General features: G+C 39.4%; 1 protein-coding gene and 1 non-coding gene across 4 annotated transcripts in view; one reads left to right on the forward strand and one right to left on the reverse strand.

Annotated features, from left to right (window-relative positions):
• Mme (membrane metalloendopeptidase) overlaps window positions 1-2,431 on the reverse strand; it is a 93,012-nt gene extending 90,581 nt beyond the window's left edge. The window contains exon 1 of one of the 3 annotated variants that reach the window (XM_021157462.3): window positions 2,297-2,431. The gene's annotated coding sequence lies outside the window, so the exon portion shown is untranslated. Of the gene's footprint in view, window positions 1-1,589; window positions 1,807-2,033; window positions 2,055-2,296 lie in introns of those variants that run through there. The other 2 variants (XM_085835857.1, XM_021157461.3) reach the window with 2 other exon arrangements.
• Window positions 2,432-25,437: 23,006 nt separating this feature from the next.
• LOC115030728 (small nucleolar RNA SNORA48) lies at window positions 25,438-25,581 on the forward strand. Its single transcript, XR_003836325.1, has one exon. It is a non-coding gene; the product is annotated as a small nucleolar RNA SNORA48 (small nucleolar RNA).
• The last annotated feature ends 587 nt before the right edge of the window (window positions 25,582-26,168 follow it).

The following is a 26,168-nucleotide window of genomic DNA, read 5'->3' on the forward strand; positions in this document are numbered from 1 at the left end:
GCTTCCTGACTCCCTCTTTATCCTTGAGCAGGATGTCAGGGTAGCTGGATTCTTTACACTTAAGTATCTAAGTCTGTAGCTACAGGGAAACAAACAGTATAATATAGACAAACTATTTAGTCCTCTTTCCTGTATCAAAGGAAATAATGTTTGAATCAAAATTTCGTTCATCAACCTTTCTTGTAAAGATTTTTCAATTCTTTAGAAGTCCTTTTTTTCTCTTAGTACTACTTTTTTTATATTGGTCAAAAGCAGAAATGCTGCGATAGTAACCTCCTTATTATCTGTGTCCTTTATTTCCACTTAATTATAGATGATTCATTATCTTTTAATAAGAATATCTAAGCCAGAATACCTCAAGATGGAACACATCACAAATCTTCAGTTACCTAAAGCTTCAATCTAACCACACCCAAACACCTTTAAAAGATCGGTGATGCGGAGACAGACAGATCAGAATACAAAACACAGTACAAAATCCATGCTTGCAATAGGATAAGCAAACGCATACCTAGGTTCTTAAAATATTTCACCTGAACTGGAAATTTGTTAAATCTCTTAAACTACAAAAACAAATGCCAACACAGACAATAAGAGAACACAGAATCTGGAGTTCAGACTAAACAGAAACTCCACAAACTTCAACTTGGCAACATCAGCAAAAGAACACAATGCTATTTTTGCTTGGGTATAAGATACATTTCAAAGAATCAGCATCAGCAAACGTCAAATTATGAAACCTGGAAGATAACTGATCGGTTAAAGAGAAAGGTGGAGCGAAGCAGTTTTCATAGTCAGGACACATTATGATACTGCGACAATACATGTCTGTAAGTCCCTGTGGTGGTGCTTTGGAGTTACAGTTTTCCATTAATGGAAATTGAGGTAGAGTAGGAAGTCAGCTTCATAATTAGATTGTGTCTGTGGAAGCTGAAGGAGTAGTATTCAGAAGACCGCTTGACACCCCCACCCCCACCCCACCCCTGCCACATTAACTAGTAGGTGTTTCCCCCAGCCTGAAGTGAGTTTTGACATGAAAAGTCCCATCCACATTGCTCTCGAGTACAACCCAAGACAAACAAAACAAACAAAAAAATCAAGTCCAAAACAACAAATAATTTTGAGAGCTTGAACGAAAGAAGAAAAATCCAAGGGCGTGCAGCTACACTCCCTCAGCGCCAATCTGCCGATAGCAGAGCAGCTTCCAAAAGCTGGCGCTGCAAGTCAGTTACTAGTTTTCAGTTTAATAAAATCCATGTGAGCCGCTTATGGGCATGGAATAGACTTGACCGAGAGGCTCAGAGGAATACCGGTTTATAGTTAACTCTCATTTTTAAAGAGTATAAATAGATCAGGATAGGTTAAGTAAGAAAGGGTCTTTAAAAACTTCCATCTACTAAAGAACACCCCCACCCCGCGCCAGCCAACCCTTTGGCAGATTTAAGCATGAATTATATAATAGGAAGCCAAGGTTCGAAGCACGATGAAGAGGTGGGATTGTGAAAAGACATTTAGGTTAAGAAAATTTAAAACTAGGAAAGTGAGTTAATTGAGGAGAGAATCCGATAGAAACTAAAATAAAAACAAACCTTGTTTTTTAAAATAAAAACAGTGTCTGTACAGCGGAATGGCCAATTCCCAGCCCCCAAATGAACCCCGGTGCAATTTGGTAGCGCTGCTCTCGGTCACCAAACAGAACTCCTGGGCGGAGGCTGCAGGAAGCTATGAAAATGAACCTGGAGGTGACCTGACATCACTCCCAGGGTCCTCCTCCAGGTCGCCTTCTCGGCCCCTTCCCCTCCCCACATTCTCAGGTCCCAGTGGCGGCTCCCGCCCAGGACACGCCTCCTCCGCCCGCGGCGACCAGGCACCAGGAGCCCGCTGCGCGCGGGACCTCGGCCTCTGCCCTTGCTTCGCGCGTCCCGGCCCCCGCCCGCTCCGTCCTCCTGTTGCCCGTCCCACCGACTCCCGGCGCCCCGGGGACACTGGTGCCCCGCTCCCGGTGCCCGGTTGTTCGCTCTCCGGTGACTCACCAGTGGGATTGGGGAGAAGTTGGAGGCGACTGAGCAGACACATCCCGACCAATGAGCGCACCAGCCAGGGCGGCCGCAGGCAAAGTAGCCCCCAGCCGGGGCGAGCGCCCACCGCTCTGTGCGGTCCCCAGGGTGCGCCCCAGCGCCGAGCGCGCGGAGGGGGACGAAGCCAGAGTCCCGGGAGGTTCCAGGCCCCACTCGGGCTCGGGGCGGGTGAGCGCCCGAGAAGCCCGCATCCCTTGGACCCTCACCCCGAGACTCACCCCTCGCCTTAGCCGCTCTGCAGCTTACGCCTGCACTCCGTCCAGCTCCGCCACTTGCACATCTCCGCGCCCTGCGCGCCTCGCGCTCACCCCCTGCCTCGCCGCACAGGACCAGCCGCGAGAGCAGTTCCCTGGGTGACCTGAAGGTTTCTGCCAGGTCTCCCAAATCCAGTCACACCGTGTAAAGGGGCGGAGGGGGCTCCCTCTCCCAGTTCGTCCCCCACCTTGCCCTTCCCAAAAGGGCTTTGCCAGACATTCTTGGAATTGTTTAGCTTTGTGGCTTTCAAGACAACAATACACTGTCTCTCTGGGATTGTGTAGTGCTGATTGCAGGCTCTCATTCTCTAACTGACTAAGATCAGAATGCTTCTCTCTCACGTACGCTTGCTCTCTCCGTTTTCCCTCGTCCTTCACTCTCCTTCCCTTCTTTTCAATGTCTTCTTATCTTCATCCTTCCCTCCCCTCCCCCCGCCAGTCTATGTGTGTCTCTTTCTCTTAAACTTAAGGGACTGAATTTGTCAAAGAAAAAAGATTGACTTTGTGCAGAGGCAAGTATTTTATGGAAACTACCTTTAGCAGCTATTATAACCAAAGAACTCAGAAAGGGTAAACTTTTCTGCCCCACCCCCACCCCTGCCCCAGGATTTCAATGTAGTTATTCAATGCCAAGTACATATAGAGGTGGAATACTAATCCTTCTCCTATTTGGAATCACAAGTTTTGAACACCACACATGCTCCATAAGTGCGAGCATGCTCACAGGAGTGGGGTTTCTTGAACTTGAAACGATCTTTGAACGTTAAAATGCCTTACTCTTTTTGCCCTAACCAACTTTATGCTTTTTTTTTTTAATGGTTAAAGAAACCCAAACAAACAAACAAAAACAAACAAAAAGCTCAGACAAGAACAGGAAATGTATGTTAGTGAAATTATGAGTGTCATGGAAAGACATTTCAAGACAAAGTAACTCAATTGATGTGCGTAAGTTCAACGCACACCTTCAAACGGAAGTGCCCACGCTTCTTTCTTCCTCTGTGGGTATTACAAGCACATCTTTGTCCTCATGGGTAGGCTAACAGAGATGTGTGACTTCTCACTGATAAGCATAGGCAGCTTGGCAAACACTCTGGGAAGCATCTCAAATGGAATTTGAACCCAGGTCATCTTGCCTCCGATTGTTTTGCAGAGGATCAATGCACAGAAGAGAGAGTTACTCAAATTCTCTTGGGAAGAAAGCTAGATTTTCCTCCCCAACACCGGTGTGCTTAGTTTTATTATATTTTACTTAAATTTTCAAAACATCTAAATTTTACAACAAAACGAATTGGGAAAATATGTGTATGTATATATAGATATAGATAAGGAGAGAGAGAGAGAGGATGGGAGCGAGGGCACTAGTTCTCAAACTTTCCATATTCAGCCACTAGCATTAAAAGTTTAATGAATTTCTGATTAGTATAGTAATGTTTGGTCAGAATATTACAAAAAAAAAATCACGTTTCAACTAGAAACAAAAATTAAGCTCATGTGCGTGGCCATAGCCTACTTAACGTTTCTCATTTGATTTGTTTTATTTTCATTAAAGTTTTAAACATATTACTCTTTTAAGGCTATCTAGCATATCCACAAGATTCAAGAATATCTCTTTCACCTAAAGGAGGTGGTTGACCTGGGGCCGTAACGCCTTAACAGGTTAAGTATTTGAGCAGCCATTGAGCAATACTCTTAGCCCTGGAGAATGTTTTGATAACAACAGAAACTAGGTTACGATTATTTATTACAGCTATCAACCTTGAGCTGAAAATTGATTTTTTTTCTCAATTAAAGAGTCATTAATGAAAAACCTTTTCAGACTAGTTAAGAACAATGTAATAGTTTTATTTCAGTCTCATTACAAGACGGAGAAATTTTTATAGGGAGTCAATTCAAATATTCACTCTTGTTAACATTTTTCTAGAAAAATAATTTAGAATGCTTGTCAAAAGGAAGTAAAAACCCTGAAATCAGGGTTTGATTTTCAGCTTATGCTTTGGACATGCAGCAGTATGGGCAGATACCTTGTTTAATACAAGCCTTTTTTTTTTTTTCTTTTTGATTTTTCGAGACAGGGTTTCTCTGTATAGCCCTGGCTCCTGGAACTCACTTTGTAGACACCTTGAACTCAGAAATCCGCCTGCCTCTGCCTCCTGAGTACTGGGATTAAAGGTGTGTGACACCACGTCTGGCTTTAATACAAGTCTTTTAATCTCACTAAAGTTCATTAGAAACATAAAGGTTTTGTTAAGAATACTAAGTCTTTTCCCTAAGGAGGTTATGCAACTTTGAAATCATTTATCTTTTAAGGGTCTTAAAGGAGCTCTCAGGTGCTTCTAGTAAGTAAACAGAAACCAAAAGCTGACAAAAGTGCCCAAGGTCCTTCAGCTTGGTCAGTTATCAGGGTGAGGGAGAAAGTAGCAATCCTGATGGCCTTCTGCAAGTTATCAGTAGTGGGGTGTATCTGTTATGGCAATATGCTACATACAGCCTTAGAAACGGCCCCTATCTGTAACACAAATGCTACATAAACAATGTTTGAAGATTCAGGGCAATTGCACCAATAAACTAAGGACAGTGTGAAGGAAGACTTCAGAAGCCAAAAGAACCAGGAAAGCCAGAACCCCAGCAGTGTGTGTAGGAGTGTGATGAAACGATAGGTGCTCTATCTATATAGCTCAGAGGGCTTGCCAGACATAAGAGACTTGGAATTAGATTTTCATGGGGCTTGCATGACCTGAGGACCTCATACAGAGCATCATCTGGAACCAGGTTAAAACTCACACAAAGCATTCCTGTATTAAGCTGGACAAGAGAGAATGCAAAGGGGAGCTACAAACAAAACCCTCTCTCCCACCATTTTCCACCCCACCCCCACTGAGCACAGACCTTAGCTGCCAGCCAAGTATTTCTTCAGCATTTCCAGAGAATGTAAATCTTTTCAAATTGTTGCCGACCTGTAGGAGTTTTTTTTTCCCCCAAAACTATAGTTTGCAACAAAATTTTCTGCAACAATTTGTGATCAAGTCAAACTGTAGACGTTTGAATATTGGCTTGAACGTTCCTGAGTTAAAAGTTTCTAATAAGCAATCTCAGCTAGACTGTTGCAAATAAAACCTGAATTTGACTTTTTCTTGGAGAAATGCTTAGAAAGAGTATGCTCTGATGGAAACAAAATGATAGAGCATCTCATACAGAAGAAGGGACAGTAAAGCTGAGAAAAGCAGAGAGACACAAGTCACTCTGAAGGCACAGGCCAGTCTGAGCGAAGCTACCTGTAAAAAGTACGGGTGTCGGAAAGGACCACTGTAAGACTAGGAAAGTGATATGTGAGCCACAGGATCCTAAAGTCCTTTTGTTGTTGGGATGGAAGAAAATGATATTAAATTTAGACTTTATTATTTATACAATAGAGATTACTAATGGAGCCATAAAAGGGTAAAAATAGACTGCATAAGCCCAAGTCTTGGAGAGATGAAAAACTAAAATTAAATAAAAGTAAATCTAAAAGAATATAGTGAAAAAATTCATGTTAGAAAATGCACAAAAAAATGCAGAGATACAGTGGTAAAAATAATATAAATACACCCATTGCTGTAACTGTAATTGTACAGTGTGTCCAGTTGGAAGACAAGGACTAAAATTAATTTAGCTGGCTTTGATTAAAAGAGATATAACTTGTGGGGAGTTATGGCTCATGTCTTTGATCTCAGCACTCTGGAGGCAGAGGCAGCCTGAGCTCTATGAGCCCAAAGTCAACCTGGTCCACATAGTCCATATAGTTTATAGTGAGAACCTGTCTCAAAAACAAAACAAATCAAAACAAAACAAAACAAAACAAAACAAATTAAAAGGAGAGATAATTTAAAATAAAGGTATAGTACGAGTGAATGCAAAATGGTAGAAATAGTTAAGTCAAATATATACATATAACTAAAGGATTGCTAGTTTAGGATATTCTAATGAGCCAAAAAAATCCCTAAAATTTACCCTTACCCAAATGTAGTCATTTTAGCAGCACTGTACAGTTCGAGAATATATCCAGAAGCATACATTTTAAGTAGGTATTTTTAAAAATTACATAGGAACTAAAAAGAGACATTAATAATTCATGATGGTAATGGGCATTTTCAATGTACTTTTCTCAATATTTGATGAACCAGATTCACAAGCAGTAGTAATATAGAGAATATCTTTAAAAAAAAAAACTGTTAAAAGACTCTACCATGGAAATCTATAGAACATTTCTTTGAGTATCCATGGAATATTTATAAATATTGATCATATATTTATGTTAAACTATGATGCTTCAATGAGATGCTAAGATTTCCAATATAAATAATTTATTATTGTACTTTAAACAACCAAAACAAATAAATGAAAACTACACATCGATTTAGAAAGGGTTTTGTTTTTTGGTTTTTTTGGGGGGTTTTTTTTGAGAAGTTTATTAGGTTTTTAGGTAGATACTTTAGAGGAAGACACAGAGAAAACAGAACTCTTATATAGCAAGAGAGGTTCCCTAGAGAAAAGGGTTCATTTGCTTATACTTCTACTGAAGGAAATCAGAACAGAAAGTCAAATAGAGCAGAAGCCTGGAAGAGGAGTTGATGCAGAGGTCATGGAGGGTGCTGTTTACTGTCTTGCTCCCTATGACTTTTTCAGCCTACTATCTTATACAGCCCAGGACCACCAGCACTGGGGTGGCCCACCCACAATGGGCTGGACCCTCCCATATCAGTCATTCATCATACCAGGCTCTAGAGGCTTGACTACAGCCTGATGTTTTGGAGGCATTTTCTCAATTGAGGCTCCCTTCTCACAGATGACTTTAAAACTAGGCAGCCCAACTATATATCAATATATATGTCAATTGAGGCATCTAAAAGAGTATTTAAATTTTAAATGCTTGTACCTTAATGAGAAAGACTGGAATTTGTTGAAATGAATCTTTATCTTAAGAAGTTAGGAAGGAGGAAGAGGTAGTGGGGCTAGTTATATCTCAGTTAGAGCACTTGCCTAGTTTTATCAGGACCCTCCATTTAATACTCAGCACTGTAAATAAATAAACCTACAAAATTTGTTATTAGAAAAAGAAGTTAAGAATGTAAAGGGAGAAAAGATGCAAAACATAAGTAACAACAGATTCCAATGAAACCCAGATGGCCATTAGAAAATACTATGAAAAAAACCTAGACAAATGAATAAATTGCTAAACACATATGACATACCTAAATTAAATCCAGAAGATATAAATAATTTAAATAGGCCCATAGTGAGAGAAGAGATTGAAGCAGCAATTAAAAGTTTCCCTACAAAGAAAAAACCTAGGGCCAGATGGCGTCACTACTGAACTCTATCAAACAATTTTTATAAAAATAACTTTATTGTAATGAACTTGCAAAACAACAACAACAAAATCAAACCACTATGTGGCTAGATTAGTCTAGCCACTCAAACAACACCTGTCCCTACCTAAACTCCATACATCTCAATGAACTCCCATGGAGTTAGCATAAGCATAGTGAAGCCATGAAGATTCATGACTATCAATTACATTTCTATATCCACCACAGAACATGGAAGGAAAACGAAGTTAGTTAAAACTAGGGAAAACTTTATAACCCAGTCCACAGTCCACATGCCTTTATCTACATCTTCATCTTTTCCTGTTCTCCTTCTCACATGTTCCCATCATTCACTCAAGGAAGATGAAATACTAGTATTTGTCAATTTTATTCCACAAAACAGGAATACAAAGTATAAACAAATCCACCTGGTCAGGCCAATATTGTCTTGTTAACTAAAGAGATGAAGACACAAAAATTGTCAATAAAACACTTGTAAAGGAATTCAAGAGCAAAGAAAGAAGATGATACATTACAACCTATAATAGGTTTCATCACAAATCCCAAAAAATGCAAATGTAGTTCAACATACATAAATCAATAAATGTAATGTAATATGTAATCAATCTCAAGGACAGAAATCAATCATCTTGATAATCCAGAACAAGCACTTGACAAAGTTCATGATAAAAATTCCAGACAAACTAGGAATAGACAGAACATAATTCAAAAATATTTATACACACACACACACACACACACACACATATGTAAAACATGCCTATAGCTAACCTTATATTTAATGGGGGAACACTGAAAGTATTTGTATCTAAAATCTATATTATGAAACAAGGTTAGTCCGTACTCACTCTTATTCAACATAACACCTAAAGTCTTCCAGGAACAATAAATCAAGAGAAAAGTATAAAAAGGAAAAGAATAACAAATTAAGAAGTATCTATATTCAAAAATATCCATAATTTTATACTGCAGGGTTTTTTTAACTTACACAGAAAGTCTTAGATTTAATAAATTCTTTGGGTAAAGTTCAGGATGTTAAGACAGCATACAAAAAAACCAATAGCTTTGATATATGTCAGGAAAACACTTGCTTAGAAAAAAATTAGAAACTATATCCTATTCACAACAGTGAATTCACAACCGTGAGTCCTATTCACAACAGTGCCTCCAAAATAAAGTGCCTGGGAATAACCCTCATCAAGGAAGTGAAAGATTTTTTAATGAACACTTCAAAGCAGTGAAAAGCAAGAATTAAAGAAGATGCTAGATGATGGAGAGAATTCCATGCTATTTACATTCTATGCAATTCCCATTCCCGATGACATTTTTTATAGAAATGAGGTTGGGAAATCCAATAATTTATATGAAGACAAAAAACAACAAGAATAACATAAACACTCTAAACAGAAACAGCACCTGATTTCAAATTATAGTCAAGATCTAGAGTGACCAAGTGACACATGGCACTGCCACACAACAAATAGGCATGAGGGACAAATAGAGATAGAAGAAGAGAGAGGGGCCTGATTCTCGCCAAATAATTTTGGGGTCCAGTAACACGGTAACCATGTATATGGCTCCAAACAACAAAACGACAGGTTCCAACAGTAGACATGACAAAACAATTAAACCAACAAGCTCCATCCAGGTATAAACAGTAAAACCCTTAAGGCTAAAAAAAAAAGGCTACAAGGATAGAATAGAGGGCCCAGGAATATGCACACGTGGCTCTGGCCACTGAATGTATGACTAAAACAAACTTACACTTACATGGGGAGAAGCCCATGTACTTTGATGGAGAGAAGGCTATTCAAAAGTGGTGATAACAAAAATGGAAACCTTCCTTCAGAATAATAAAATCATTGGATGACACCCCTTGTAGAGAGCCTTGCGGCGAGCAATCGCCATTATAAGATGGTACTGGCCTCCGCTGTGCCTAACTAGTAAACAAGCCTTGTACGCAGGTGCGAGAGTGAACTCACGCCTAGTCACTGCCTATCTTGGGGCGTAGTAATGGGGTTATGGGCGAGCAACGAATCAGGAGCTGACATGCCACATCAGGTGCTGAAACGCCATGGCTGAGGGCTATATAAGCAACGCCATTTTCCGGGGTCTGGGTCTTCCTTCCTGAAGAAGCAATAAAGCTTTTTGTTGCAGAAGATTCCAGTTGTCCAAGTGTGTTCTTGCCGGCGAGAACGATAGCTCAGGATAACCCCTCAATAGGGGCATCCTAATTTAAGATATGAAATAGTGAAAGTGCTAGAAGAAAACATAAGGAATATACTGCTATGAGCTAGAACTTTCTGAACAAAACAGGAAATAGTCCCACAATCAACAAACGGGGCTATATGAAATTAAAAAGCACAAAGCACAATCCCCCACTTTCATTAGCAGAGTGAATAAGCAGTCTAGAGAATGGGGGCAAATCACTGCCAGATATACCCCTGGACAAGGGATTCATATCTATAACATATAAAGAACTGAAAAACTAAACAAGAGAGAAGAAAGTTGTCATTGATAAAAAGGGTAATGCAATGGACAGTTCTCTGAAGAAGAAACACAAATGGCTAATAATACTTTTTAAGCTGTTTACAATCCTTAACTCTGAAGGAAATCCAAATTAAAACAACTTTTTGAGATTTCATTTTACATGTCAGAAAGGCTATAATCAAGAAAATAAATGATAATTCCAGCATTTGGGAGGTAGAGGCTGAAGGATCTGTGCGAGTTAAAGGCCAGCTTGGGATATATAGTGAGTTCCAGGCCAGTTTGGGCTACAGAATGAGACCCTGTCATGAAAATAAGATAATAGCAAAACCAAATAGAAACCCTTATTTACTGCTGATGAGAGTATAAACTAGTACAGTCATTATTTTCTCTAAGAGTGAAAAGTAGTATTACTTTGTGACAAAGCAATGCCAGTCCTGTCCATGTATCTTACCACAGAGATACACGCATAGCTGAGCTTATTTCTGCATTATTCACAACAACACAGGGATGAAAACCATCTTAATGTTAGTCAAAAAAAACCATAATGACAATGTCACATATATATATACACACAATGGATTTTACGCAGCTATAAAGAATAATGAAATTTGTGAGAGAATAGATGGCTCTGGAAAGTATTGTATTAAGTGACCCAGATACAGAAAGCCAAAGCTCAGGTGTTCTCTACCACATGCAGACCCCTAAACAAGGGGATGTCAGAGTGGGTAAAGGCTATGAGAGAGGATAGGAGAGGGGGACAAGAGATGTTGGAAACAAAGGACCATGTGATATGAAAGGAAAAGGAGGCTGCAGGAGGTACAAATGGAGCTAAGAATGGGAAGGAGATGGTGGAGAAGACAGAAAGAGAAAAAAATAGACAGCAAAGGATATTTGTATTGCATATTAATAAAAAAAAGGTAAAGCCTAAAATGACCAGCAAAATGTCTCAGTATATAAAAATGATTCTAAAATCTCTAGAAATACAATTGTTTGCATTAAGCATCCTGTTAGAGGATCTAGGCAATGCCTTAGATAAGAGAAGGGCAGTGGGGGTATGAAGAAGGGAGAGAGAACAGTAACACACTAAGTAAATAATGACAAAATCACTCCTATTTCTAAGACAACATAATTGTTTCACCAATATTAATAAGTTAATTGAAATTTTATATAATAGAAAAAGCTAAAAAAAAAAAAAATGCAATTAAAAGACGCTGGGCTGGCAAGCTGTCTCAGCAGGTAAAGGTACCTGACACCAAGTCTAGTGACTTGAATTCAATCCTGGGAATCCACACGATGAAAGGAAAGAACCAGATCCTGCAAGTTTTCCTCTGACCTCCACACATCCCCCATGGTCTGTGTGTGTCTCCTCATCAACCCAACCTCCATACAAAGTAATAAATGCAAAAGTTTCAAAAATTATAAAGAAGACCAACCTCAGTGAAAGTATCTTTAAAAGCAGTATTATAAAGATAAACGTAGATGTTTTCTGACAAGTAGAAAGTCTTCTGAGAAAGATATTGATGACCATGTAATTGACAGACAAGGCAGGTAGTTGAAGCTGAATATTTAATACAAAAGATTTCAAAGCAGTAAAATGCAAACTTTCTCAAATTCATCTAAAAACATGCTCAATAAAATTGTCTTATAACAGGAAGTTTATGAAAAATCTGGAAGAATGAAGAGAGAATAATTGCCATGGTAATACTGAAGAAAAAGCTAGAAAACCTTTAACCTGGTAGCAGAATTTGTAATTAGTAGTAATTCCATATTTTGCTAGTCAGCAATACTTAATTGATTGACTCAGAGAAAATGGGTTAATAAAGCATAATAAGGATTCAAAAACTAGACAGCTATCTGCATGAGAATCTGTTGTCCCTTTGTGTCCACTGAAAGGAGTTGTGACAGACACCCACAACAAAAGAAGAGATAACCAAGCACACTGTAACTAACACCAACTTCCCATGGGATGCTTGCGCGTGCAAACATTCAAGTTGACTGATCCTTTTTATTATTTTGGAGTGTGTAGGGGTGTATACAGGAAGCTGGTGTATTGTAATCAGTAGGCAACTTGTAGGAGTCAGTTCTCTCCTTTGAATATGTGGGCTCTGAGCATTGAGCTCAAGTGGCAGCAAGTTCCTTTACTGGCTGAACCATCTCAGCCACCACTTGTTTATTTAACATGACTTCCTTATCTTATGGTCTGTTTGCAGGGGGAGTCTTGAGGAAACCGACTGAACACAAACGTCACTGGCTAATGGTAGTAGATTGAGAGGAGAAAGCTAGCAGACCTGTCTGGGCAGATTTTCTGGCTGGCAGTTTCCAAGTTCTTCCTAACACCCCTGGCTGACAGGTAAGGCTTTCCTAGAAGGAGCTGGACTAAAAGGACTTCTAGTTTCTATGGCTGACCATGAAAAAGGATGAGAGGTAAGAGACAGAAAGACATGGGACATCAGAAATTGACATTTGAAGCTATTTCTGTGGACTCCCACTTGTAAGTTTTCTTTAGTGAACCCCAGTATTTTATATATATGCAGAATTGGCACTAGATATCAATTTTTAGTTCTTGAGAGATGAAGGTTTATTGTTTCTGACAATCTGGAAATTTTTGGCTAATAAATTATTTATTGGAAATCAAGACTTGAACTTGCTCAAATAGCCTCTGACATCTAGATAGAAAAAAAAAATTATGTTCCTATATCATTAAAAAGAAGATTTAGTTTTATAGGACTTGCTGATTCTAATACAGTAAACGTGTGTGTGTGTGTGTGTGTGTGTGTGTGTGTGTGTGTGTGTGTGAGAGAGAGAGAGAGAGAGAGAGAGAATGTGTTTTGCCTGCATGTATGCCTGTGCATAACATAAATATGATACCTGAAGAGGCCAGAAGAAGCTCTTATATCTCCTGGAACCTGGACTTGAGATTACAGACAGTTGTGAGCTATCATGTGTGTACTGGGAGTCAAACCCAGTCCTCTGGAAGTACAACCAGTAATTTTGACATCTGAGCCAACTCCCCAAAACTTATATTTATAAAAATGCTGTAAACATTAGAAATAAACATTACAAGGCCTGGGACTGGGGCTCAGTGGTAGGCCTGCTCGGCAACAGAAGGTTCTACGTTCAATCTCCAGCACCAAAAAACCCATGATCAAGTAACCAAAAGTTATACTTCAGCAAACCATTTTGGGGAGCATTTATATTATCTTGAAAGCACATAATGCCTCATACAAGACAGCTAAATCTTGCTGGCTCATGTCTCTAGCTGCATATGTAGCAGAAGATGGCCTAGTCGCCCATCATAGGGAAGAGAGGCCCCTTGGTATTGCAAACTTTATATGCCCCAGTACAGGGGAACGCCAGGGCCAAGAAGTGGGAGTGGGTGGGTAGGGAAGCAGGGCTGGGGGCGAGGGTATAGGGAACCTTTGGGATAGCATTTGAAATGTAAATAAAGAAAATATCAAAAAAGAAAGAAAGAAAGTACGCAATGGATAAATCTAATATTTTACCTTTAGATACACACAAACCATGGGAGATAAATTTGAGACTTCATAGCATCACTGTTTGTTGTAAAAATTTAACAAGTGAATACAAACATTTATTTATGGTAGAAATGACAAAATATTGTAATATATACCTAAAATAGAATACTACACAGAATATAAAATACCAATAGTAGCTAAACATATTGATATGGATAATTCTAAGAAAAACATACTGTTGAGTGAGTGAGTAAGTAAGCAAATCCTACTCACGATAATATAAATGGAAAGAAAACAAAAGTTATAATGACTTTACAATAATAATAATAATATAAAAGTCATAGGTTCCTGGGTAGAAGATGGATAAACAGGCATAAACAATAGCATATAGTAATTTTCTTATTGAGTTCTATGACAACTTCACTTAAAATATATGCTAGGATAATATCTCACCAGAAAGCTCATCATATGACAGATACATGCTTTTTGAGGAGGGGCTGCATGTACCCCAGGATGGCTTCAAACTCAATGTGTGCCAATGGATGACCCTGAAGTTCTGACTCCTCTACCTCTATGTCCAAAGTTTTGAGCTTACAAGCACGCCCAGGCTGCCATGTTTATTGCTGCTGAGTTTGAAACACGGAGCTAGGTCTACTAGGCAAGCACTCTACCGACTGTGTTAGAACACATTTTATTTGCGAAAAGGGGGAGGCTCTGCCAGATGTCTCCACACAGAAAACGTAGTGAACATTCAGTGTTTTGAATCTTGTGTAGAATTCAATAGAATATTCTGATGCCTTTAGGTAAACCACTCAAAGAAGGTATTGAAATGTGAAAGATGCCTAAGGAAGGGGAGATAGGAAGTTTCTTGAGAGAAGGGTACAACTCAACACAATGAGGAAGCACCAGCATGAAGCAAGCATTTGCATTTTATTGCATGCAATTCAAAGTCACAGCAGAAGCTCGTGCAAAGTAGCAAATAAGTCAGAGAGATTCACCTAAATGCCTATGATGAAAACTGAAGCAGGAAAATGTAGAGATAGGACAGAAAGCGAGTATAGCAATCCTTAGGGAAGATTCTTTAAACGTATATAAAGGAGGAAGGAACTGAAGTTCTGACCCCTCTGCCTCTACCTCCAAAGTTTTGAGCTTACAGGCACACACAAGCTGCCATGTCTATGTGCTGCTGAGTTTGAAACACAGAGCTAGGTCTACTAGGCAAGCACTCTACTGACTGTGTTAGAACACGTTTTTTATTTCAACACCTCAAGGGTGTTGAATTGCACCCTTCTCTCAAGACACTGTTAATGTCTCTTCCTCCTTCCGGCATCTTTTACATTCCAGCAATGCCTTCTTTGAGTGGCTTACCTAAAGGCACCAGAACTGAGTTCTACCCAAGATTCAAAATACAGAATATCCACTGTGTTTTCTATCAGGAGAGATCTGGTAAAGCCTGATTTGATCTCAAATCAAATCAAGTGTTCTCACACAGTTGGTAGAGTGATTGCCTGGTATGCCTAGTTCTGGGTTTCAAACTCAGCAACGCATAGACATGGCAGCTTGTGTGTGCCTGTAAGCTCAAAACTTTGGAGGTAGAGGCAGAGGGGTCAGAACTTCAAGGTCATCCTTTGGTACACAGTGAGTTTGAAGTCATCCTTGGGTACAGGAGACTCTTCCTCAAAAATAAACATAAGTAAATAAGGCAAATAGTGAAAATATTTTTAAGGAAAGACTCACTGCTATCTATCTATCTATCTATCTATCTATCTATCTATCTATCTATCTATCTATCTATAAGGTAAAAATTGAAAGAAACTCTAGCTTAAGTCTTGATATTGTGAGTTTCTGGTTAGTTCTGCCAGTTCCCTGAAACAGAGACTTTGGGTGGTGGCGGTGAGGTGTGGCTAAGATAACAGAGGTCCAGTGAAAGACATTGTGTTTCTAACATAACAATGGAAGGTTTATTTTGATAATCTTACAAACCATCCATGTATTTGTTACATACCAGAATCAAATGATTAACTGTGGTGAGGGGAGCAAATATACAGCAATCATCGTAAGTTTACATGTTGTACAGGAAAAAATAATTATCACCAAACAACTACATTAAATATAGTCACTCACCAAGCTGTTTTCAAGTTGACTGTAACTGAGTGACTGAAAATTAAATGTGAAAACATGGAATCTCGGAAGCCTGCTCTCTGCCTAAATTTTTCCATGTGCTCTGATACTACCGGGCAGCAAAGTCCCTATCAGGGGGCAAGCTGCATTTCCCCTCACATGAGGGGAAATCAGTTCTAGAGGAGTGATACATTGTTCCTGTATATCTCAGTCCAGGCATGCACTCCAACTCCTTTACTAGCAAGGTACAGGGGAAGAAGTTGGAAGTGTGGTGTCTTAAGACATTTTAGGAGACACCAGGCAATTATTAACCTGGAACCAATTCTAGCTTAGCAGCAAGGCTGATCTTAAGCTTTCAGTATCCCATCACCACATACACAACTCATGCACAACTAATTTACTCACAGAGCTGTGGAGGCCTTGCCCCTGAAAGAGAATCTCAGTCCATTACATCAACAGCCATAAGAAGGCCATACTAAGGTTTGTTGTTATTGTTGTTGTTTGCTTGCTTGCTTATTGATCCAGAGGAGAGCTATTTAGTATTGGCATAGTTAACATCTAAATTCCTGTGTATGTCTGCCTCTGTGTTCATCCCACACTGTCTGATCAGCACAAGCAACATAGTGAAACATGACTTCTTAGAAACTCTGGAGAAAAAAAAAAAAAAGGGAGGCGGTGGTGGCACACGCCTTTAATCCCAACACTTGGGAGGCAGAGGCAGGCGAATTTCTGAGTTCGGAGCTAGCCTGGCCTCCAGAGTGAGTTCCAGGAGAGCCAAGGCTACACAGAGATACCCTGTCTCAAAAAAAAAAAAAAAAAAAAAAAAAAAAAAAAAAAAAAAGAAGAAGAAGAAAAGAAAAGAAAAGAAAAGAAAAGAAAAGAAAAGAAAAGAAAAAAAAGAAACTCTGAAGTTAGAAGGTTTGCATTTTGCCTTAAAGCAATCATTCTATATTCAATCAATTTCTAGAGTCTCTTGAGTCTGCAACACTTCCTGGAAATGTGCCAAGTGAAAAGATATATCTGGATTGTAGACTTGTGCATTATACTTTATTTATGTATCATATCATACCAATCTATTTGAGTTCATCTGTTGCCTCATCATTTTAACTCTATCCGGAATTCCTCCCTGCAATGAACATTCTTTCCAGCTCAGATCATTGCTTTTACCTATGTCAAGTTTAAAGGAAAAGAACATTCTTTAAACTAAACTGTGATCCACACATGCTTGTATGTGTATATGTCTTTCAATATATTCACCATCCTTTGATAACCATGCGAATTGGTTCCAGGACCCCTTGCACCAAATTTAGAGGTGCTCAAGTCTCCTGTAGAAAATGGCATATGTGTGTGTAACCTACACAATCCTTTTGTATTCCAGAAAACATCTACTTGTGATTTATTATACTTGCTACAATGTAAACCCCACCCAATTGTTGTCCTGCTTTTAGTTTGTATTATTTCTTATTGTTAAATTATTTTTGAGTGTGTGGTTGTTGACTGGATTTATGGATGTAGAATCTGAGAGTACAGAGTGTTAGCTATACTTTTATGATATTTAAAAATCAGAACACTTAGTCCTATGAAGAATAAATTTTTTGCTGTGACAAAATATTTTCTAAAGTAAAGTCTTTTTGAATCTAGTGGTGCTATATCACAGGCTTATGCAATGCACATTAATACATATGACTTTTAAAACAAGATAGGTCAGAAAAAATGGCAAGTATTAAGAGAAGCCATTTGACTGGTACTTAACTGTAAAAATTGGAAGTCAATGCCAAGAACATTAAGTGGTTTGTTCTCCCTTCCTTTTGCCCTATCCCATAACTATTACCGAGGAGTTGAACAACCCTGTTGCCTGTGGCTTTGCCCATTTCCTATGGCTTCTAGGTGTGTAGGGAGGCAGATTTCTGTGAACTTTGGCTGAGCTGACTGGTGTCACAAAGGTAAAGCTTGGGCTCATTCACAGCCTGTGTAGGGTGAGTGAGGGCTAGGGCTTTAATATAGCCTAAGGTAATTGAACCTCTTCTAAAATTTGGTAAGCTTCCTTCAGCTAAAGTGTTACTATTTTCACCAATAACTTCTTTAAACAATTGTTAATAAAGTAAAGACAAAACACTTTCCAGATTGTTCATGTTATTTCCTGTAATTTCACTATATTCTAGCAGCCAATGATTGCTATTACTTGAGGAGACCACAGAAAGAATCACATTAGCACTCCAGTTGCTGCTGGAGAGCATAACCCTTCAGATGTTTGTGTGCTCTACATTCTTGGATTCAATACATCTCTTACCTGTTCACCATCAACACTACCTAGTCCCCTCACCCTTCTTTCTGAAGCTATTTTTTCAGTTTCTCCCTTTATCTAACCATGTACTCTTCCTTAATGTCTAATCGACATATTTCTCAAACTTTCAGTTCTCTGTTTCCACAACATTGTGTTATCCCTGCCTTTTTCTTTCCTACTATGAAAAACAGCATCCCTCCTTTCTACTCTTTCTTCCAGATTGTAGCTAGAAATCCTCATTATTTTAATTCACTTCGGACTCAAACCTATACCAATGGTCCAACACGTTTCTTACCCTCCTTCTATTTACAAGACCTTTCATATGCCCATGCTCTCAACATTGCCTCAGTGTATATAGGGTGTCAACTTTGGGCATATGGTCCTGGGTTGTATAGGAAAGCAAACTGAGTAAGACCGGGATGAATCAAGTCCGTAAACATCCTTCCTCCATGGTTTCTGCTCAGTTCCTGCCTCTAGGTTCCCGCTTCTATTCTTACTCAAATTCTCTCACTGTTAGATTATGATATGGAAGTGTAAGCCACACAACATTTCCTTCCCAAGTTACTTTCGGTCAGAATTTTCTATCTCAGCCATAGAAAGTTACAGTCTAAAGTGTGCTCTATACCATATCAATCATTAATCAAGAAAATGCCCACACACATGGCAATCTGATGAAGGTGAGTCCTCAACAGAGGTTTCCTCACCCCTGGTAAATCTAGCTTGTGTCACATTGACAAAAACTAAGCAACACAGAGTGTTGAGATGGTAGAGGCAGAAAGACCTCAGGGGTTTGGTAGCCAGGCAGCACCACTGAAATATTAAGCTCCAGGTTCAGTTGGAGACCTTGTCTCCAGATAAGATGAATAATTAAGGAACACACTGAGATCCACCTCCAGCCTCCACACGGGATGCACAGACTCAAGCCCCATGTCCCCCATGATCTGCTCTCCCCTTATGCACAAATATACACAAGAAAACATTAAAAGAATAATTCCCCACTGTTATGAGATTCTGTATTCCCAAACTTCCTTTGTGCTAAACAAACTTCAGTAAAACTTGTTTTGTCTAAATGTATGCTAGGCCTACAACAATGGAAAATGTTAGAAGGGGTGCTTTGAAAGAAATGTATTATGTCATAATATCTGTGCTATCAGACCAACCTTCCATAGCCAAGTTCCAGAAGGAATCATTTCATCTTCAGCAGCTTTATTATTATATATTTTCTATTCAATAAACTTCATATATTCATGTGTTCAATGTGATAAGCTTTGACAAGTCTATAGACCCACAAAAGAATCATCACCATCAAGGCAATGCTATCTTCTGTCACCCTCCATGTGTCTCTTAGTGATCCTGCCTTCCTGACCTTCCTCTATTAGCTTATGTTAGTTTGCATTTTTCTCTGGGTACAATTATACAATATGATTTTTCTAAACTTCATTTTTTTTCTAGTCAGTATAATTAACTTAGTGTTCATCTCTGTAGTGGCAACATTTCATTCTTTTTATTGTTGAATATTCTATCATTTGTGTGAACTAGAGTTTGTTTATTTTTATTGATGGATGTTTATGCAGCTGCTATGAAAATTTACGATCAAGTTCTTACATGAGTGTATGCTTTCATTTCTTCCCAGTAATACCACTAGGAATGTACTGGCCAGGTAATATATAATCCCCTTTTAACTGACAAGCTGTGTTCAGAAGCACTTGGAGCATTTTGAAGTTTCAACAACAGTGTCTAGGAGTGCTACTTGCCTTCAACTTATTACACCTGGTGTGGTTAGTCTTTCCGATTTAACAGTACAGCAGATGTGTTGCAATGTCATTATGGGTTAATTGGCATTTCCTTAATAACTGATAAAATTGGGAATCTTTTCATGTGCCTGCTTCACATGTCTTGTTTGTGAAATGTCTCTTCAAAAAGCATTTTAAAAGGAAAATAAATTGTAAAAGTTGAATTTGTTCATCAAATTTCAGAGATACATAAAGGCTCTATTTTTGAATTTGGATTAATTTTAGTTGATTTATAATTAAGTGCCCACTAGTTATAAAAATAGTCAGACATAGTCTCTATAGGAAAAAATATTGTGAGCACAAAGAAAGGTCTAACTGTGTAGCCCTAGCTGGCTTGGAAGTTGCTTTGTAGACCAGGCTGGCCTTAAACTCACTGAGATCTTCCTGCCTCTGTCTCTAGAGTTCTTGGATTAATGGTATGCACCATTGTGCCCAACTCTAGAATGTTTCTTTTACTGAGTGGGCTTAGCATTTGCCTGCTCTCTCGGATGGCTGGCGATTCTCAGAAGGTAAACTTTCCTTATATCAATATAAAACTTAGTGGCTGAATTGGGTGAGGTCCTATTGTGCCACTTCTGTTGTTATACAATCACAGGTGAGAGAGCAGCACACATGCACCTGGTTTTGATGAAAGCTTTATGTGTCTGTACCTTATTTCACTCTTTTTCACTTGGAGTTTAAGGGTCTCGTCTCCATTTTCTCCTCAGCATCTAGATGAAGCTGAATCAATTCATATCATTTCACAAACATGTATAAGGCTGTCCATATGCAACCTATTACCAGAGCAGACGAAAATATAGGAAGAGAGAAAACCCTTGAAGGGAGAAAACAAGAATGTGAAATTTTAGCTCTAGCTCTGTATGTGTCATGATGAAAGAATGCCTGAACTACTTATTTTTGAAACAACACACTCACAGACATGATTTACATTTAGGGGATTTGTGAAATCATATACCACCTGTTGAATAGTGTTCTCATAAAATCAATTCATTCCTGGAACCTCAGGAGCCATGTCTGGAATGAGCCTTATAGCAGGTATGATTAAGCTAAGAGAAGATCTTACTGGATGGAGTAGGTTCCACTTATCCAATGTGATTGGAGTTCTTAATAGAGGATACATGGGTACAATGGCACTAGGGAGAAATGACCAGGACACAACAGAGGGCGATGCAGTGATGCACTTACAAGCCAGGTGACACCAAGGGTCTCTGACAAGAACCATAAGCTGTAAGAGAAAAGAAGGGGATATCCCTAACAACTTACCTCAACTGTAAGAAAATAGATGTGTGTTGTATTGATTTTTTTTTTTATTATTATTGCAGCAAACCTAGAAACTGATATGGGCACCTAGGAGCTCTTTAAGTAAATGGAGAGTAAAGACTCTCCCAAGTGAATGTTCAAAGTCACCATGGAGAAGAGGAACCTGCAGAGGAGTCCCATCAGCATGGCGCGTGCAAGTCAGTAAATCATGTATATGCTAGGTTTCTGTGTGAGGAATAAAGCTCGTTATCCATACAGCGAGCATATCAGCATGCGTAAAAGCAAGAGGCAAACTTCTTCCCATTGGGCACACACATCTTGTGTTTCTGTCACAGCACAGTCAACTTCTCTTGTGTTAACCCGAAGGCTAGTACAGTTGTGAAATATTTCTAAGAAATAAATTTCTTAAACATGAGCCAAACACATCAGCTGTTGCAATCCATTCTAATCTAAGGTTTTTAAGGTTAAAACATTCGATATATTTTAGTCACTGAGAGGTCCTCTGCAGGTTTTCAATAAATGTTCAAGAGTACTCTTGGCTCTGCAGGCATTGATTGGAGAAGCAAAGCCCTTAGCAAGTTTGAACTTCATTACAAGATGTTATGGATGGTCAATTTTATGCTTCCATGGCCTGAATAGTAACTTTTATTATCTTCTTTTCCAGGGCTAGAGAGATGACTTCTTTTTTTTTTTTTTTTAAAGATCTATTAGCCGGGCGTGGTGGTGCACGCCTTTAATCCCAGCACTCGGGAGGCAGAGGCAGGTGGATTTCTGAGTTCGAGGCCAGCCTGGTCTACAAAGTGAGTGTCAGGACAGCCAGGGCTATACAGAGAAACCCTGTCTCGAAAAACCTAAAAAAAAAAAAAAAAAAAAAAAAAAGATCTATTTATTTTATGTTTATGAATACACTGTAGTTATTTTCAGACACACCAGAAGAGGGCATCGGACCCTATTACAGATGGTTGTGAGCCACCATGTGGTTGCTGGGAATTGAACTCAGGACCTTTGGAAGAGCAGTCAGTGCTCTTAACTGCTGAGCCATCTCTCTAGCGCCAGAGATGACTTCTACTTTATTCATGTATGATTTTTTTCAAATGTAAAAACAAAACAAAACAAAAAAACTAAACCAACAAGTATACTGTATACTTGGTGTGTGTGTGTGTGTGTGTGTGTGTGTGTGTGTGTGTGTATGTGTGTGCATGCGCGCACACTTAAGGGCACAGATGCTCATGTATGGTTATACTGATATAGACTTATAAAGGAAACATCTAAGATAGAGATAAATTGTGTTCTGAAATCGATAGGAGAAGTCATGAAAAATCTCAGTGTATTAGTTTAGGTATCTAAAATCCAATTTTAACATTATTTCCACTTGGGTGTTATGAGTATAACAACCATGCAGAGGTTATCACTGGCAGCTTTCCTTCTTAGGTGACACATGGCAATGTTTGGGTACATTGGTAATATTTTTGGCTGCCAAACTGAAAGGATGCTGCTGGAATCTCGCAAAGAAGACTGCACATTTGCTTGTACAATAAAGTTCTATTTTAAAAAGAGCTGTGCTGTCAAAAATATCAATAGACCTAAGGCTAATAAATTGTGACCCAAGTCAAGCATAGTAGGGCATACCTTTAATCCCATAACTGGAGAAGCAGAGGGAGGTGGATCTGTGTGAGTTCAAGACCAGCCTGGCCCCAAAGAGAGTTCCAGGACATCCAAAGCTATGTAGAAAGATCCTGCTTCCAAAACTTATAAACAAACAAACAAATAAACAAACAAACAAATCATGGCCTAGCATAATGGTTAATGCCAACTTTTTGTTTTTATTGTTTTTATTAAGTACTTACTGCATCCTGATGATAGTGCTAAAATTTCTGAATAATATTTTTTTCTTTTTTTTTTTGCTCCTTAATTTAATTTTATTTGTAATTTAGTTTCTACACTCCATATTCCATTCCCTGCCCATTCCCATCCACCCTCCCACTGCTCCACATCCCACACCTCCTCCCCACCCCACTCCATCTCCATGTGGATGCCCCCACCCTACCTGTCCTCTAAACTCCCTGGGGCCCCCAGTCTCTTGAGGGTTAGGTGCATCATCTCTGAATGAACACAGACCTGAAGTCGTCTACTGTATGTGTGTTGGGGTCCTCATATCAGCTGGTGTATGCTGTTTGTTTGGTGGTCCAGTGTTTGAAAGATATCAAAGGTCCAGACTAAGTAAGACTGTTGGTCCTCCTACAGAATCACCCTTCTCCTCAGCTGCTTTCAGCCTTCCCTAATTCAACAACAGGGGTCAGCTACTTCTATCCATTGGTTGGGTGCAAATATCTGTATCTGACTTTTTCAGCTGCTTGTTGGGTCTTTTGGTGGGCAGTCGTGATAGATCCCTATAAAATATTTCTGAGTAGGTATTGCACTCCTTTTACACCAACACTCATATTTGGAGCTGGACTGAATACACAATAGTCTTGCAAGGCAAGGTTTATGCAAGGTAATTAGACCATGAGAGGCCTGGCCTCACAGGTAAGATTAGTAACGTTATAAAGGCAACTGGAGCAAGTTTATTTGTAATCTGTAAGTAAGATACATGGATTCTCATCAATGAAAAGCAGACCTTCACTAGATACCAAAATTACCAGCACCTTAATATTAGACTTTGGAATCATCATAACTGTGAGGCATATGTTTCTATTGTTTATAAATCCCACTATCAGAGGTATTGTGTTATAGTGATCTGGCCGGACTCAAACAGTTCAGGGAGCTTCAGGAACAGGGTTAGAAATTGTTGAGAGATGGAATTAACTAAGTTTAGCTACTATATTCGTACATTCTCGCTGTATCTCAATAACGGCAAAGTCATCATGGTCTGACTCTAAATAACGTTCTGTGGAAGATTATTTCCCTATTTGGCTCCTTTAGCCTGAAAATATAATTGCATCTCCTGAAACACATGAAATGGTATAACATTTGCTAAGACTGATTTGCATAAGGAAATCGGTTATATAATGAACAAAAGATTACCTTAATCTGATTGAAAAAATAAGCACTTCTGTCTGATTTGTACCTTGGAGAGCTAGAAGTGCAATTTGAAATGCTTTGACCTCTTTTAATATACAATATATAAATTTTTTCTCTCACACAATTTTGTCCGTAACTTATTCAGCCATCTCGTGGTTGAGAAAAATTTAAAATACATATAGATGATTGGTTTGTGTTGCTATAGTAAGATGCCATAGACAAGGTGGGTTATAAATAGTAAGAGTGCATTTTTTTCTTATGTAAGGGAGGCTGCTAAACATGAAGCTGCAGGGGCAAAGTGTCTTCTTAAAGTGCCATATGAAGGCAGAAGGGCAAGAAGTACACTCACACACTCATGGACATTCGTTGTTATGCAGGATCAAACTTCCTCTTCTAACCATTTTATAATTGTTAATTCTGCCACAGGAGTGGAGTCACTATGACCCACTTCCCAATATAGTTGTTTTCATTAAGTTCCCATCACACATTCTGGGAGGACACACAGTCAACAGTAGTAATGAGCAAGAGAATGTAGGGGCCTGAATGAAAGAGAAATGCTTACCAATAGTGACAGACAACATAAGTCAGAACAAAACTCCCATTGTGTGAAGCACAGAAGGAATAGGAAGTCACAACGCTACTTTGAGCATTTTTTTTTCTTTTTCTTTTTTAGGGATATCTATGGAGTCCCGAAGAGCTGTCTGAGAGCCTGAAATTTAGCCATACATTTGACACCTCTGTAGAACTTAAAAAGAGAAAGAGGCAGAAGCAGGAGAGGTTTGTGGGGGTGATGGAAATCTTTCAAAAATGAGGCTAGGCAGGCCTTTACTTTGTGATAAAATGCCGAAGGGCAACACATTAAGGGAAAAACAAACAAACAAACTAAAGCCACACCACCACCATCACAGTATCAGTACCTTCTTAGAAATAATCTTAGGTTTCTGTTGATTGTGATTAAAAACACAAACACAAACCAACTCAGGGAGGCAAGAGTTTGTTTCACCTCACCAGTCTCAAGTTTCATTCTGTCACTGAGAGAAGCCCAGGCAGGAATTCGGAGGTAGAAACTAAATTGCTCCAAGGGATTTCTCAGGCTGCTTTTTTGTACAGTTCAGGACTACCTGTCCAGGGCCAGTTTACTGCTCCCACACAATCGTGAGTTAAGAAAATGTTTCACAGATTCACAGGTCAGTCTCATGACATCATTTTTCTCAACTAACATTCTATATAACCACAGCTTTTTATCAAATTGAAACATATCAAAACAAACAAACAAACAAACAACAAACAAGAAAACCCCTGGCAATAGGCAAAGAGATACCTTGTTGTTGGTGTTGCTCTTATATGAGGCAGGGGCAGAGCACACAGCTGTCCTTTGTTCATCCCAGCTTAATACTTAGCTTAATGGCCAAAGCTGTCTTATGCCTAGGATTCATTAAAATTAAATCAAATCAAGTTAAATCGAAGCAGTGCAGCATGGGAGGAGGAAGACAAATAGACACCTGTGGACTACCATGGCATGCACAGCTTTCCCCTTCAGTACAAGCACAGGCAGGCCATAGAATCCCGATTACCACACAACACAAATGGAGGATGTCCCGTAGGGGCCTGCCGGCCACGTGACCAGCATGTAGCAGAAACCAAAACAAGGAGCAAGTAAGTATGTGCTGGGAAGATAGGCGAGAAAGAGAAGTGAAACAGTTTGAGCATTGTGGAGAAAGATGGAACTGGAGACTACAGAGTGGAGAGGAGAAGCTTGCTATGAGTGGTCAGCCCGCCACTGGGTGCCATCATGAGGTCCTAGCTCGAGCTGCCACTGAGGGACATGTCTGAGTCCATCGCTGTGCAGTGGCGGGGGTTAGAATTGGTAGTCATGGTTCACATTACACCCAGAGATCATGGGGGTGTCCTTTGCTGAGGCATCCACTGGGGTCCACGTAGATGTCCAGAGGATGCGCACAACTTCACTAGATGCAGTTCTCTAGACAGCAGGCAGGCCTTGTGCCTCGACCAGACAGCACAATT

This window comes from Mus caroli, unplaced genomic scaffold (genome assembly GCF_978045245.1).
Source record: "Mus caroli unplaced genomic scaffold, Mus_caroli_1 scaffold_3, whole genome shotgun sequence".
NCBI classification, from domain to species: Eukaryota; Metazoa; Chordata; class Mammalia; order Rodentia; family Muridae; genus Mus; species Mus caroli.